This window comes from Giraffa tippelskirchi, chromosome 8 (genome assembly GCF_054371585.1).
Source record: "Giraffa tippelskirchi isolate mGirTip1 chromosome 8, T2T-mGirTip1v1.2.pri, whole genome shotgun sequence".
Lineage (NCBI taxonomy): Eukaryota > Metazoa > Chordata > Mammalia > Artiodactyla > Giraffidae > Giraffa > Giraffa tippelskirchi.
In genome coordinates, this window is record NC_137282.1 from 12,218,421 (window position 1) to 12,233,876 (window position 15,456).

Sequence of the window (15,456 nt, forward strand, 5' to 3'; positions counted from 1 at the left end):
ACACCCCCTGCCCCCCACCCCTCTCTTGGTTAATCCCTTATTTTGCTTGACTAAGAGTCAAAATGCAGGACTGCACCCAAACGAACTAAGCTCGTTTAAATCACTGGCAGGTAATTTGATAGATGTTGGCCGGCACCCACTTTGGGAATTAAGCAAAGCCTGAGCCGTGGAGACAGTGGGAAACAAGCTTGAGTACGTGGTAAGAAGGTGGCCTCATTTCACCCAGAGACAGCTCCGGCCCCTGCCCCACACCTCAGACTGGAAGCCTGGTGTGGGTTGACGTTTCTCTCTCAGCCTCTTCCTCCGGAAGGCAGGACCAATGGACCCTTGGTCCCAGCTCTGACTCACCTGGGGTTGGAGTACCCGACTCCTGAGTGTCTACAACTTTAACTCCACCAGCCCTGGTCTTATTTCCCAGAGCCCACCTGGGGAAGAACCAGTGAATTGTGTCATTGGCTACGCTCACTTATTTGCTGAGCTAACCCAGAAAGGACAAGGGTTTTTCCACAGATGGGCGTGGTGTTCTATAGATGAGTGTTTTATGGGCACGTGCAGAACCCGACCGGTTTTGGAAGGCAGTGCCCAACTGCAAAGAGGCAGTTGCAAGAGAGAAACTTCTAGGTCCTTTCATCACGGTGAGGATTGTTAGCACTGACTTCAGATAAGCAGAACAAACAAGCCTTGGCCCAAGTGGGAACTGGTTCTGCCCCCTTTCTTTGCTTTTCTAAGTCATCAAAGCCAAGTTCCTAAAGCCTGACTGTCTCACGGTCCTTTCTGATGGCTTCATTGTTTTGTTTATTGTGCTTATGACAAGTGCTAACAGACTGCTTTCAAAGTGTGTTGATATTTCGGTTGTTTTTGAATGGCCCTTCTGTTTTCCTGCATCTGGATAGCATTAGAGGCTTACCCCAGGGAGCCACTGGGTTCCTATAAAAGTGTACCAGGTCCCTTTTTGCAGAAAACACCAACCATGGCAAGATCAGACACCCCATCTGGACAGGAACAAATACCAAAAATGAGCAGAATCAGGAGATAGTATTCAGCAGCCACGGAAGACAGGCCCAGGCTGGGAAGGGGCCAACAGGCATTGCCAGCTGGACTGTGGATGTTCCTTTGGTCCACAGACATATTGTGATCTTCCCACGGGAGGACACTTGCTAGTAGAGGGCCTGGCACATGGCGATGTCACCAAACTCTGGTCATCGACAGTCTCCTTCTCTGTCTTCTTGACTTAGGCTGCCTGGTCAACACCAGCAGAGCATCCAAATAAGGAGTTCCCAGGGACTGGGCAAGGAACAAGAGCTGGAAGACGAAGAAGAGCATGGGGTCTGGGAGGACCACAAGAGACAGGGCAGCCTGCCCCACAGCTCCTACCCGCTTCCCTCTACAGCTCTTAGGGCATCTTTGGTTTTCATGCCCTTTTCCTTCTGACTTCTGCTCTGTCCCCAGCCCCAGACCCCGCCACATACTGTGCTAGAACCAGCTTCCTCCAGGGCGAGAGAATCTCGGCGCACAGACCAGGCTCAGAGGAAGTGAGGGACACACACAGTCTCACTTGATAAGTTCAGCACAAACTCAAAGTCATTTCTTCAAGGTCGTCTGTGGTTTCCTTCTTTCAAGCTGGCCGAGATTTTCTTGAGCCCACAAGCTTTAGCAGCTTGTCCACAGTTCTCTCTTATTGGGTGTCAGGAGTGGCCAAGTCCCATTCTGACTGCCCTCCAGGTGGCTGTGTGGTTTGATGTGTGAAGCTCCTGGAACTCAAATTCAGAGTCAAATGGATCAAGATTGAGGGGTAACAGGGAGCTTTGGTGCCTCAGAGCTGCAGTTGGGGGCATCTGGGCAGGTCAGATAGGGGAAAATATTCAAGCTACCATGAGTTCTCAGAACCACGGGAGGCTCATAGACCCACGGTCAGTGTGCTCATGCCTATGGACATGTTGGGTGGGTTGGGGGCTGCATGATGACTGTCTCCACCCACCAGGCTTCAAAGTTCTTGATGTCTTCAGGGTCACACTCCTTGGCATTTCCTTCTAGGCACATACTGTCTGGTCAAAAATTCCCATTTAAACAGCCTCTCCTGCCCTGGATCTTTTCCCTTTAATTTTTAGCATCCTGAGAATTGTATATGTCACAGCACTTATTTCAGCTGATCTAGGATGCCTGATCAAGCACTCAGTGGTGCCATTTTCTTTCTCCAGGACTGGAACTTCATTGGCCCTTGGACTTCCTTGGTGACTCAGACAGTAAACAATCTGCCCGAAATGCAGGAGACTCAGGTTAGATCCCTGATTTGGGAAGATCCCCTGGAGGAGGAAATGGTAACCCACCCCAGTATTCTTGCTTGGAGAATTCCACGGACAGAGGAGCCTGGCAGGCTACAGTCCATGGACTTGCAGAGAACTGGACACGACTGAGTGACCAACACTTGGATCTGACAAGGAGACAAAGAGAGGCTCTGGGTCCAGGGCCTGGAATAGGCTGGACTGGCCGCTGAGAAGCTGAACATGCCTGCCATAAAGGTGTGAACATTCTATTGAAAAACTATTCTATTGAAAGTTTCTATTGAAAAAACTTCCTGTTTTCCAATGAGGTTTTCTGGATAGGCTTGATAGAGAATGGTGGTCTAATAACCCACGTGTGTGAGTGTGAGTGTGTGAATGCTTGTCATATTGAAAAATTTCTAACTTTATGTAATGGTTTCTTTTCTCACCAGGGTCTCTGCTTGTGTGAAACTTTCATTTTACAGCTTTGGCTGTTAATTCATCACAGGCACCACCATCAATAAATATTTATTGGGCTTTCACTGGGCTCAGCACGTTGAAATAAGAACTCTGTATTTGACTCAAGGGGAACCAATAGCAGTTGGGGGTAGGTTTGGGGAGGGGGGGCCAGGAGAAACACTCATTACCATCTCTGACAACCCTGAGGTTTGGTGACTTTATAACTAAAGTGATGGGGTCCACCTGACACCCATTAGGCCATCAGCTATGGGATGCATGAGTCGTCATGAAGGTAGTCACCTTCAGAAAACCCACCCAATGTGTGACAGCACACATCTTCAAGGCTCGTGTCCGTCTGGGGATTCAGTGCTACAAAGGGATGAAGTGGGCCTTCATCCCCTTCTTGGCCTTTCCCATAGTGCCTGTAAAAGCAAATACAGTGGACCCTTGGACAACTCTGGGGTTAGGAGCACTGACATGCTACGTGGTAGAAAATGCACATATAACTTATAGTTGGTCCTCCATGTCCGTGGTTCTTCAGTATCCACAGTTCTGTACCTGCAAATTCAAATAAGGACAGGTCACGTAGCACTGTATATTTATTTGAAAAAAAAATGTGAATATAAGTGGACCCAGGCAGTCCACTTATATTACCGATCCTGTTATCCAAGGATCCACTGTATTTGCTGAATGAGTGATGGTTGCCATTTGATTTCGGAGTTTAAGAGGTGCATTGACATCAGGGAAGATTGAAGCCTGTCGAGGCTTTGGCAGGAGAGGACCAAGTCTCCTTTTTTTTGCAAGTGTATCCAAGACAGCCTGGAGGGGTCTCCTCTTGGTGGGCACCCTGGAGTTGTGTGGGCTGGGAGGATACTGGAGGGAGGGCTGTGTGCCTCACATCGAGCCCTAGTTAATCAGACCAGAAACAGCTGGCCCGCCACAGCAGTGATTCAGGCCTCCTGGGGGATTTTCTTTAACTTTATGAAGATGAACATGGCTCTGAGAATTCCCTTCAGACCTGGGCTTCCTGCTAATTGCATCTATATTTATGGGAAGATGGGAAGACCATGGCAGGAGGCTACACAGTGGAGTCTGTGTTCAGGCAAGTGGCTCTGGCCCTAGTGGGAGTTGTGAAAACACAGATCTGAGCCCTGAGGGGTTGAGATGCTCTTTCTGAGAGGTGGGCAACCTATTATTATTATTGCTACGGTTTCCAAGTTCAAGCTCATACTGTTTGTCACATAACAGGTAAAAAAATTGAGAGATGAGTTGTTGGGACAAGGGACTTTATTTGGAAAGTTGTTGGGACTTTATTTGGAAAGCCAGCAGACCGAGAAGATGGTTGACTGGTATCCTAAAGAACCATCTAACCCAAGTCAGAATTCTGGCTTCTTTTATACTAAAAGGAGGAGGTGTGGCTTGTTGCTACATACTTTTTGGTGTAGGAATCCTTTGTTCTTCCAGTTGTCCAGGTGGCTCTGGTCACAATGTTCCTGTAAACCTCCAGCAAGACAAAGGTTATTCTCTGTTCTGCAACTCTTTATCTGTATATGAATGGGAAAATAGTCTACCTTTAAAGGTCAGAGCCTTGAGAATGGGCTTCCCGTATATTTCAGGCCACAGGCAACATTCTTTTACAAAAGATGCAGAACCAGCATGACTCAGCACAGGCCACAGAGCACAAAGGTTAAATAGAGCTAAAGGAATAGATCCAGTATGGAGTCAGGCTTGTTCTCTGTTACACTACTATTCCTCTTGTACAAAAGAGACACCAAAATAGAAACCAGGAGTGGTTGTGTGCCCAAGCTAACACTATCAGAACAGGATCCTAGAATCGGTTCAGATTCTCCACTTCCATGGCAGGGTGGGGGAGGCAATCAAGCAGAGCTGAACATCCTAGAAGATGCTGTTCAGTGTCTCACAAGCTGCTTTTTCCCCGAGGTTAAATTGGTGGTGTGCGTGTGTGTTCAGTTGCTTCAGTCATGTCTGATTCTTTGCGACCCTATAGACTGTAGCCCACCAGGCTCCTCTGTCCATGGGATTCTCCAGGCGAAAATACTGGGGTGGGTTGCCATGCCCTCCTCCAGGGGATCTTCCTGACCCAGGGATCAAACTTGTGTCTTCTGTGTTTCCTCCATTTCAGGCAGATTCTTTACTGTTGAGCCACGAGGGAAGCCCGAAATTGGTATGAAAGGTAAAGAGGGCTGATAGGGAAGCATGGAACTGGGGAGTGTTGCCTGGCTCCACATTTACTTCTAGTTTAGCTGTGGAGCTTCAGTTTCCCTATCTGTGGATTGAGTATAATGGTACCTCTCTCGGAGGGTTGTTGGGGGCAGCAAATGAAATAATAGCATATGAGAAGATTTGCATTATGCCTGAAGGACGTGTTAGTGATTCATAACTCTTAGACGCCATTCTAGAGAGGCAGTCGAGTGGTTAAGAATGTAGGCTTGGAGACTGACTAGCTGAGCCAGAAAGGTTGAGTGTCTCTGCTGGTCACACAGAGGGTGAGGACAGGCATGGTGAATTCCCTAGTTGCGGGCTCTTCCCAGGCCTCTTCAAGCTGGGCCTTCTGCTCAGGGGACCATGCTGGGATTCTCCAGGCACCAGTGCTGGTCCCAGGAGTTACTATCTTGGGAGCCAGTGTGATGTGACTTCCTGGTCTCCCCGGACAGCTATCAGGTGAGGGGCAAAGCCTTGGAGTGAGTCCGGGGGTGCTGCTCCTTGCCCCCCTCCCAAGACGGCTCTAGGGTGAGCCCTAGCAGCTGCCTGGCTACCCACAATCCAGTGGGGGCAGCTGCCTCCCAGCGGAGCGGAAGTCACAGGGCCCAGGCAGGGTGGGGGTGGCCCCGGGGCCCTGTGGATCTTGGCGTGGCTTTCTGTCAAGCCTCTGTTGGTGCCTGGTTCCTCCATAAAGCCATTATGTACTGGGAGAATTAATCATGCCGTTAGGTAAGCATTATGGCACTTTTATGGCAGCTTTGAAGCTAATCTGTCACTAATGCTGGCTGGATTATCATGATTTCTTGCAGTTGTGATTCATTAACTCGAGGCCTAATAGTAATTCTATTAAACATCTTCCATCACTGTTTGCCCCAACACGTCCCCACTCTGCATTCTATTGTGCAGCTGCGGTGGCACCTCTGGCAGCCTGTGTGGTCTCCAGAGAGGGGGCCCCGAGGAGATGGACAGGTCCCCTCGGCAGCAAGAAAACACCCAACGGTGCGTCCATCCCCAGCCCAAACCTGGAGAGCATGTCTCCTCCCCACCCAGCTGGACTTCTCGGTTGATGCTCACTTTTCTCCCAGAGGAGGCCTCGGCGCCTCTCCCGAAACACCCGTCTCGCTGAGGTCAGACTGTGTGGAGGTAAAGGTGGAGCTGAGGCGACCGCTGAGTCTCAGAGGAGGACAGGCATCCCACATGTCCACAGGTGACTCAGACCAGCAGGCCTACCTGCAGCGGAAGTGAGTCTGCGGCTGAGAGGGAGACAGAGATGACAGAGATATAGAAAGAGAGAGCGAGAGAGAGAAATAGGAGTGGCTGAAGAAATCTGGTCACACCTGGCCCTTTCCACCCTGGCTCGAAGCTCATGAAACTGCGGGCACCGAGGCAGTCGGTGGGGACAGGAAGTCGCGGTGGCCCACGCTGGCTGCTGCCCTGCCAGCATTAATAAAATTCCTCAGTGAGGTTTTTCAGCAAGAAATGGTTCTCTGAGGCGGGCTGTTCTCTGCAAAAGGTCAGCTTTGGGGCACGGCTTGACAGATGGGCTGAGCCGGCAAGAGAAAGCAAGTGGAGGGGAAGGGGCCACCAGGGGGTGGGGGGGTGGGCTGGGAAGAAGCCAGAGAGGACCGAGGACCAGAGCACGAACTGGGCCCTGGTGGCAGCACCTCGGTCCTGAATCTGCACCATCCATCAAGGCTGGCCCTGATATCTCAACAATTTGTAATGCCCCCATCCCCCCTGCTGAGCTGCCCAAGTGAGCAAGCCCTGACCCCTCTGGCCCTCATTCAAGCCTCCGCTGCCACCCGCGTGATGGATGGCCTCTTGTAACCGCCCCCCTCACCGGGCTCGCCTCACCACAGCTGGGGAAACATGGGCAGGTAGAGGGGTCAAGCCCAGGGCAGCCATAGCGACCCAGGCACCGAGGCCAAGGGATCTTGTGTTCCCAGCCGCGGCAGCAGGTGATGCCAGGACTAGAGAAATAGAACCGGGAGAGGAAGAGAGGAGAACATTCCAAGTCTATAAGGAGAAAATGAAAAAAAAAACAACCCACCCCAACCCCCCCAAAAAAACCCCTCTCTTGCCTCCTGAGGTCTTCCAAGACTTCTAAAAATCTCCAGTGCGGTGCGAAGTCTCCCGCGCGCGGCTCCGACACTGCCTGCTCTGATCCATCTGTGTTTTCTCACGCCTGTGTGCTTGAAGAACCACTGAAATGGAAAACAAGTTAAAAAATACATAGATGTATATAGAGAGATGGAGAAAGAGAGGACAGTGCTCTGCAGCCTGGATTCGCTTTTTTTTTTTTGCTGTTGTTAGTGTTTGTTGTAGGGAAAAGTGTATAAAAACAAACCTCAGACAACTGGAGTGAATGTTCTTGACACATCAGCCGGGGAGAAGTCAGGATCCAAAGTGTACCTCCTTCCCAGTGCTGGGCAGAGCTGGGAGAACGAGGCTTGCTTCCCAGACTCCAGCTTCTAGGGGTGCTCGCTGCCTCCTGTTCAGGGGGAGACTGCCCTTCTGGGGGTGGGTCACGAACTGTGCTAAGGCGGGGATGGGCCAGCAGGGAAACGTGTGTATGGGTACACGTATATATATGTATGTGTGTAGACATGTATATGTGTACACGGGTAGGCATGTATGCGTGTATGTGTACACGTGTGTAGACATGTATATGTGTACACGTGTAGTCAAGTACATATGAGTACATGCATAGGTATGTATGTGTACAGCTATGTATACGTGAACACCTGTAGGTATGTATATGTGTTAGTACGTGTGCATATGTATATGTGCTTGTATTTGTATATGTCTGTGTATGAGTGCATATGTATGTATGTGTTTGTGTGTATATCTGTGTATGTATATATGTATATGTGTATGCATGTGTGTCTATGTGTCTGTGTATGTGCGGGGGTGTCTATGGGTGTGTGTGTGTCTGTATGTATATGTACACATGTTTTTCTGTGGGTCTGTGTGTGTGTGGGTGTCTGTGTGCCTGTGTGTGTGGGTGTCTGTGTGTCTATGGGTCTCTGTGAGTGCATCTGTCTATATGTACATATGTGTTTCTATGGGTCTGGGTGTGTGTGTGTGTCTGTGTGTGTGGGTGTCTGTATGTATCTATGGCTATATGTATGTCTGTGTGTATATGTACACATGTGTTTCTATGGGTCTGTGTGTGTGTGTGCCTGTGTGTGGGGGGTGTTTGTGAGTGTGTCTGTGTGTATATGCACACGTGTTTCCGTGGGTCTGTGTGTGTGTGGTGCTGAAGAGGCCTGTGTATACTGCAGAGAGGATCAGGTGAGCGTTCAGTTCCGCATGGGTGAACTCACCCTTGGCCTTGAGAGCTGGGGAAACCCGCTCTCCGAGCCACAGCAGACACCCCTGATAACTTCCTCTTGGAAATTTCAGGGTCTGAGCAGGAGGGTCCAGGAGAGAGGGTCCAGCCGAGGGAGTCTGGGGACTGTGGCTTTTGAAGGAATTGGACCAAGAGAACAGAGCAGCTAGGGTGTCAGGGAGAGGGGGCGGGGGCTGGGGGAGCCTGAGAGGCTGGTGGAAGGAGGGAGGAGGGAGAGGAAACAGGCGCTGAGAGAAAGATCCAAGAGAGAGGCGGTCACGGGGCAGGAGTCAGCAGGGAGAGGGAGAGGAAATTTAATGAGGGCAACTTGAAGGCCAGCTTTAACCAACAGCTGGCGGGGGGCTGGGTTTGATCTCCCTGTGAGTCAGGAGTTTGATTAATCGTGGCCTGTGGACGAGGCTGGACACCTGGTCTGCTGCTGAGCTCTTTGATCTCCAGGGTTTCTCAGGGCCTGTGGGAGGGGAGTTTCAGGAGCGAGCAACTCCCAGGGCCCTGGACAGCCTCTCAGGGCGCTCCCCAGGAAGGGAGGCTGAGGCCTGGGGCAGGCTGGGAGGCCATACAAAGGGAGGCCTGGGGTTGAGCGGCGTTGTGAGCGGAGCCCCCGAGAGGGAGGGGATGGAGGAGGCCTTTGAAGGGGAAGGTGCCCCCATAATCTCGGGGGTGGTTCTGTGATGAGGGCTCCCCCACCCTCTGTTGCTGCAAGGGAACAGCAGAACAATTTGCACAAAATCCTGTGCTGTTGTCTGTGGCTGCAGGCCGGTTTAACGGAGGAGCCTGCTCTTCGCGGGGTGCTAGGAGAAGGGAGGTATAGGGCTCCCTGGAATGCCTCCATTTTCTGCATGTTGGATGGAAATGGATTTGAGAAAAGAAAGCGACATATTGCCAAAAAAAAAAAAAACCCTCAAGAAGAAGGAAAAAAGGAACTAAAACCCTAATGCCCTTAAAAAAGAAAACCAGGGAAAAAAAAGTCATATATTATGTCTTTGGACTAAATCCATTGGTGTTCTGCCAATTTCAAATAATAGTGTAACTCGATTAAGAAACTTGAAAGGATTTAAAGTTGCTAGCTTTCCTGACTCTTCTCTGAGACGGCTCCACAAGTCACTGTCTTCACCAGGCTAAGTTTTTCCTGGATTTTTCAATCTTCTGCACGTTGATGATGACATTTATGACTTGGTCGCCATATTGGAAGGGTTCGTGATTTCTTTGGCTTGTGACTTCCACCTGGAATTTTGAGGTGACTGGAAACAGGACCCTGAATATGTCCTACAGTTGAAAAACTACGTACGTGTGTGCACCTATGAATAACTTCTTCCAGTTTTACGTGCCCTCCACTCTCCTGTTGGCTGGCAAACTCCAGCTCATCATTGCCTTAGGTCTCAGAGAGGGGCCCACCTGGGTATCACAAACATGTCTCCCTAGAGGTCGGCTGGCACACAGGACATAGAAGGGTAGGGCCCCAAAGGCTCTGGTGCCCAGCAGCAAAGGAAATTCAGGAAGTGAAAGAGGACAAGTTTTCCAGTGGGGTTAGAGTTCTGACCAAACGACATCAGTGCACTTTGGAAGGCAGCTATAGGGCAAAGCAGTGGGCACCAGCCTTGTACCCCAAGGCCTAGCTCCCTGATCACTAGCTGAGCGACCTGAGCCTGACCCCTCTAATACCCAGGTTTAATACTTGTTTCCTCATCTATAAAATGGAGTAATGAGAAGTTCTTGACTCCCAGGCTTGTTGTGAGGCTTAAAAGCATTAGTAGTGTGAGAGCTCCCCGTAAACGAGGAAGCCTTCCATGAACTGCCGGCATTAGAATTACGGCTTCCAGTACAGAAACCCGGGTCTCTTTAAACACTCATGTTGACAGCAGGGATGTTTTAATTTCAGACAGGGCTTGTTCATGGAAGGCATTTGACAGTGGAATTCCATGTTACCTGCTCCCGCTGGGGCACCTGCTCCCCTATAATTATTATTTACTAATAAGCATATTTTGTTTGTAAAGCTTCCATTAAATCCGGCTGAAATCCTCCACCCTCTGGCCTGGCTTTTCTGGGGGCACTGAGACAGGAGCAGCTGGGGCTTCCCTCTGGGTCGGGGGCGGGGGGGAGCTCCTGATCTGTGGGCGGCTGCATCTGCCCTTCCAGAGAGGTCACAGCCAGTGTGACCTGTGTGTCTCTGTGGTGCAGTAACTGTGTTCTCCAGTCTGATCCTCCTGCCCTAGCCTGCTTGGTTTCTCTGGGAGAGGAATGCTGCATCCCTTGGGCCCGGGCTTCCTGGAGCTTCACGGCTGTTCTTCCCTGCTTGTCTCTGGCCCTCAGATGAGCAGATATCCTTACTGTGGGCAGGCCGCCCATGTGGTGCTTGGATCTCAGGGTCTGGTTCAAAAGCTGGCTGTGATGTCAGGCATATAAGACACAGGACATGATCACTCTGTGGACCAAGTGGTCTCCACCTGGTCTGTACGCTTAAGTTACTCGGAATGGTTACAATGCCAAAGCCTGGGCCCCACGTCTAGAAACTCTGATTTCATTGGTCTAGAGCAGTGATCCCCAACCTTGTTGGCACCAGGGACCGGTTTCGTGGAAGACAATTTTTTCCACAAATGAGGGTGGAGTGGGAATTGTTTAGGCAGTAATGCGAGCGATGGGGAGTTGTGGATGAAGTTTAGCTCACTCGCTGGCTGCTCACCTGCTGTGTAGCTCAGTTCCAAACAGGCTTCAGACCAGTACTGGTTCAGGGACTGGGGTTTAGGGACCTCTAGTTTAGCATCAGATCTTAGTATCAAAAGCCAGGTGGTTCTTCTGTATAGTCAGGGTTAAGAATTACCAGTGCTTCTCAGGTTAAATGTTTCACACGAATCTCCCAGGGGATCTTATTAAAATGCAGATTCTGAGTCAATCTGTGGGGGACAATGGAACTTGAACATTGCTAATAAGTGTAGCAATCCATGCATGGGCCATACTTTGGGGAGCGAGGATCTATCTTTTCCTAATCCTGATAGCTCGATGCATCTGGCCATGGCCAGGGATGGCTGACCTGGGAAGCAGGTGGAGGTGAACATAGGAAGAAATCTGCGAGGCAACTCCAGAGGCTTGCTTGAGTGCGTTCCTGCCAGGTACCAACTGTGGAATCTTTAATTCACCCCACCAAACATCCACACACACATACACACATGCGCATGCACCCTGCCTTCTGAATCTGTTCTTGAATACCCACATAAATAGCAACCAGAAGATTTCCAGTATTTCATTATCTTTCCAGATTTCCTACTTTATCCTGTGAAGACATCTAAATGAATGAAAACATTTGCTGTAGAACATTAAGGTGCCAGGCCATGAATTAAATATCTATTTGTAATACCTAACTGGAAAGTAATCCCTAACCTGGACTTGTAAATAGCCCCGAGACCCTTATGTGGCCAAATGAAATCCCCTAGAGGTGACTATGATAACAGCAAATCCCAGTGAGCCTGCAAGTCAATAGCTACTAATACTAACTTATCTGTGAGAGGGAGACAAATCTGACCATGGCACAATGGCTTCTGAGTCATGGGAGAGGGTCTTGCAGATATCATTTAGCCTGGAAGATCACCCCCTCCTAATTACAGGTGTGCATATAAACTACTGCCTTTCCCATCACGGTTACAGGAGTTTGGGGAGTGTGGGGACAGGCAGTTTTGCAGAGAACATTGACAGAGTAGGTTTTCCATGGGTTAGCATCATGCTTATATAGTCTGTGATTTCGTGGAATAATATACAGAAAAAGGAATAACCAGAGTGTATAGTTGATGACGACTCCATGAAAGAGTGAACTTTGAACGACTGAGAGTAAGTTTTCTAAGCCTGTGGGCTCAGACCCAGGGAGGGGTGAGTGTGACATGCAGAGGTCTGGGCCTGGGTGTTTGAGCCTGGGGCCGCCCTGGGTGGCATGCACTATCTGATCAGCAGAGGGTGAACCATTAGGACCTCCAGGGAAGAAGAGAGCCTTGAACTGACCTGTGTTGGAGGATTTCACTAGTCAATCAAGGATAAGGATTTTGCCAGTCAGCTGAGGGATGGTAGTTGACACCAGAACCACACGGAAGCCATGTCTATATTTTTGGTTGGGCTGTTCCACTGGGCTTCAACCAAACTGTTCCATAAATAGCGTAGAGTGTTCTCTAGTTGAGGTTAAGGTCTTCTTTCTCAGTTGCCTTCTATCATCTTTCTAAAGCCTGGTGTTGTTGCAGACCTATGTCAAGACAGGATGAACCCAGCTGCAAATCACTTCTGATATCCTGGTGTACTGGGCAGTCAGGGGAGTAGCCACTTTAGTGAGCGATTCCTGTACACAGCTTATTCTTGCCTGAAGGTGGTACCCATTCCCCAAGATGCAAAGGATGAATCCACGCAGGCTTCACTGGGTTTGTCTGAGCCCATCAGCCTACAAGAAGTCTGGACAGAAATTGACATGTGCCATTCCAGAAACCTTATTTCATTGCTCATTTCCCCTCCAACAGTCCCCTTCCTCTGCCACCTCCTCTTTCACTGCTCTGGAATCCTGGTCCCAGATGTGACTTTCTATGTTTCCTTTGGCTGGGAATTTGCCGTTTTCCCATAACCCAGTTGGGTTGCCTGTTAGTGAAACCAAAAAAAAAAAAAAAAAAACAAACCCTCCAACTTTCTGGGAAGACATCTAATTAAATTCCCAAAGAGGGACAAGGAAAGCCCCCTCTGAGACAGACAGAGACAGCCTCTTAATACATAATCATCCCGGTAGAGAAAGTGCCCCGGATAAGCTGGGGGAACGGGTAACATGGTGTTCTGTTTCTTAATGTCCTCTGCAAAGAAGCTGGCCCTGGGTTTAAAATAGCCCTCTGGTCAAAGCAACTATTTAAAGAGTATTGGGGTCTGAGAAATGCAAAACAAAGTGTTGTTGATTAAAAACACATGGTTTGTTCTCGAGGCGAGAGTAGCCAGCAAAATCAAATGTGACAGTGTTTTGGCTTTTTCTATCCCACAAGACATGATGGTGATTTATTAGAGTGATGTCAGCTGTGGTTAAAAAAAGTTTGCTGTGTTGTCTTAATAAAAAGAGGCTTTACCTTGGAGCTGTCAAACTCCCTGCCTCTGGCTTAAGGCAGGCGCTGCTGGGCCCTCAGCCCTCGTATGGGGGGAGGGCTTCTCCCCAAGGAGCAAACCTCTGCCTCGGGGGAGGTCACGAGGCCACAGGGCACTGAGTTCTTCTTGGTAGAGCCGCGGGGCGGCCTTTGAGGGGAGCTGCAGCCCACTCTTGGCTTGTTCAGCTTTGAGGACGGAGGCGCTGGCTTGGCTTGGGGAGTGAGTGTGGCCTGACTGGGCTGGGTGGCGGGGCCTGGTTGGAGGGAAGAGCGTGGCCTTCCCCAGACCACAGTGACTTAGGCCTGGGCGGGATGGATAATCTGTTGGTAGGCGAGGAGAAGCTGGGCTGCTGGCTGAATAGGAGGAGAGTTTCTTAGTCGAAGCTCTTTGGCTTTATGAGGAGGAGAAACCCCTCGGATGAATTCAAGTAAACAGGATCTATTGAAGGAACACCACAGCTCCCCTCTCAGACAGCTGAGGGGAGACAGGCCGTCTGGGAAATGAGGTGGGCGGCGGGTGGAAGCAGCTTCTTTCTTCTGCCTTCCATGGAACCACGTAGTCTCTGATTCGCTTTTGTTTTTGTTCCCGTCCCTCCGAGGGGTCTCCTTGGGGAGCGTCTTGGTTTGTACTTCTTCATGGCTTTGGCTGTGCCCTGAGTGCCAGGACCACTTGTATCAACTTTGCCCTGATGCTACACGACCACAGTTTTGTCCACCACCTTCCTTCACCGAGTCTCACTGTCTCAGTTCCAAATTCTGGAGAGAAAATCCAGTTGGCATAGAGTCCCGCATGCATCTCTGGTCCAGTCGGCAGTAGCCCGTGGAGTGGTCAGCTTGGAGGGGAGCCCTTCAGGGAGGCAGGGGCCTAGAGGTGACGGTAGGGGGTCGGCTGCGGACGAAAGCCCTATTTATCACCGGGGCAGTTGATGGAAGCAACCGCAAGTGTATGTGTGTGTGTTTGTCCTAAGGATCTAGGACTTTCTAGGAGTGAGAATGCCTCCCCCTGTTTATTCAGTAGGAAGGATAAGTTTCCTGCTGGGAAGATGAAACCCACCAAACGCCTTTAATTCTTTCCCGGAGACACACCCAGGAAGTGAGAAGAAATTATTATTTTTTCAATTAATCTATAGATTTCTTCCCAATTTTAGAAGAAACACATACATGATTATAGAAAACTTGGAAAACAGAAACCCATGAAGATGGAAGGAAAAAAGCCTCCGTGATCCGAGATAACTGCTGTTAACATACTGGTATGTTTCCTTCTATCCTTTTTTTCTCTAAGTACTAGCCCGAGGCTCTGTGAATGATGTGGGCTGCCGATCTATCTTTTGACTCTAATTATATGTCTTCAGACTCTAAGGCTTTAGGATTGCTTTAAATGTATTCTTATAATTTTCCCTGAGAACACAGGGTTGTTTTCCCCTTGTTCTTTCACCTTTTCCTAGAGGAGGCACCTTGAACAGAATCAACACTGGGTAGTCCCTCTACTCTGCCTCCCTACTTTTGTGCAGATCAGTATTGTTCGCCCTTCTCCCAGCCCATTAAAATAGCATCTTAACTGCTTCCACTCTTGAATTCCTTCCACCCTCTTCTTTGGGGCCATTTTTTTTTCTTTAATATTTATTTATTTGGCTGTGCTGTGGCATGTAGGGTCTACTTCCCTGACCAGGGATTGAACCTGGGCCCCCTGCATTGGGAGCCTGGAGTCTTAGCCACTGGACCATCAGGGAAATCCCAGGGATGATGTTTTTAAAGCCCCAGATCTCTTCTCACTAGTCTTCACAGAAGATCCTTTATTGATTATCCCCTGAATTTAGGATAAGGTAGATAAAACCTGTGACATGACCTCTGGATCACTGGATGACTGTTCTCAGCCACACGCCCTTTTTGGCAACTCTCGGACTGTCTCAGGCATGTAGTCCTCTCACAAACACCGTTCCTGCTGTTCAAGAGCTTGACTCTACTCTTCAACCTGAAGGCTGAGTTCCATGTCGCTTCCTCAGAGAAGCCGGTTCTGACGGTGGCCTCTTGGAGGTCCCCAGCATCCCCTTTAGCTTTTCTTCAGAGCAAG

The 15,456-nt window shown here is 49.7% G+C and overlaps 1 non-coding gene across 1 annotated transcript; it reads right to left on the reverse strand.

Moving 5' to 3' along the window:
- Positions 1-15,042: 15,042 nt before the first annotated feature.
- TRNAW-CCA (transfer RNA tryptophan (anticodon CCA)) lies at positions 15,043-15,115 on the reverse strand. Its single transcript has one exon. It is a non-coding gene; the product is annotated as a tRNA-Trp (tRNA).
- Positions 15,116-15,456: the final 341 nt, after the last annotated feature.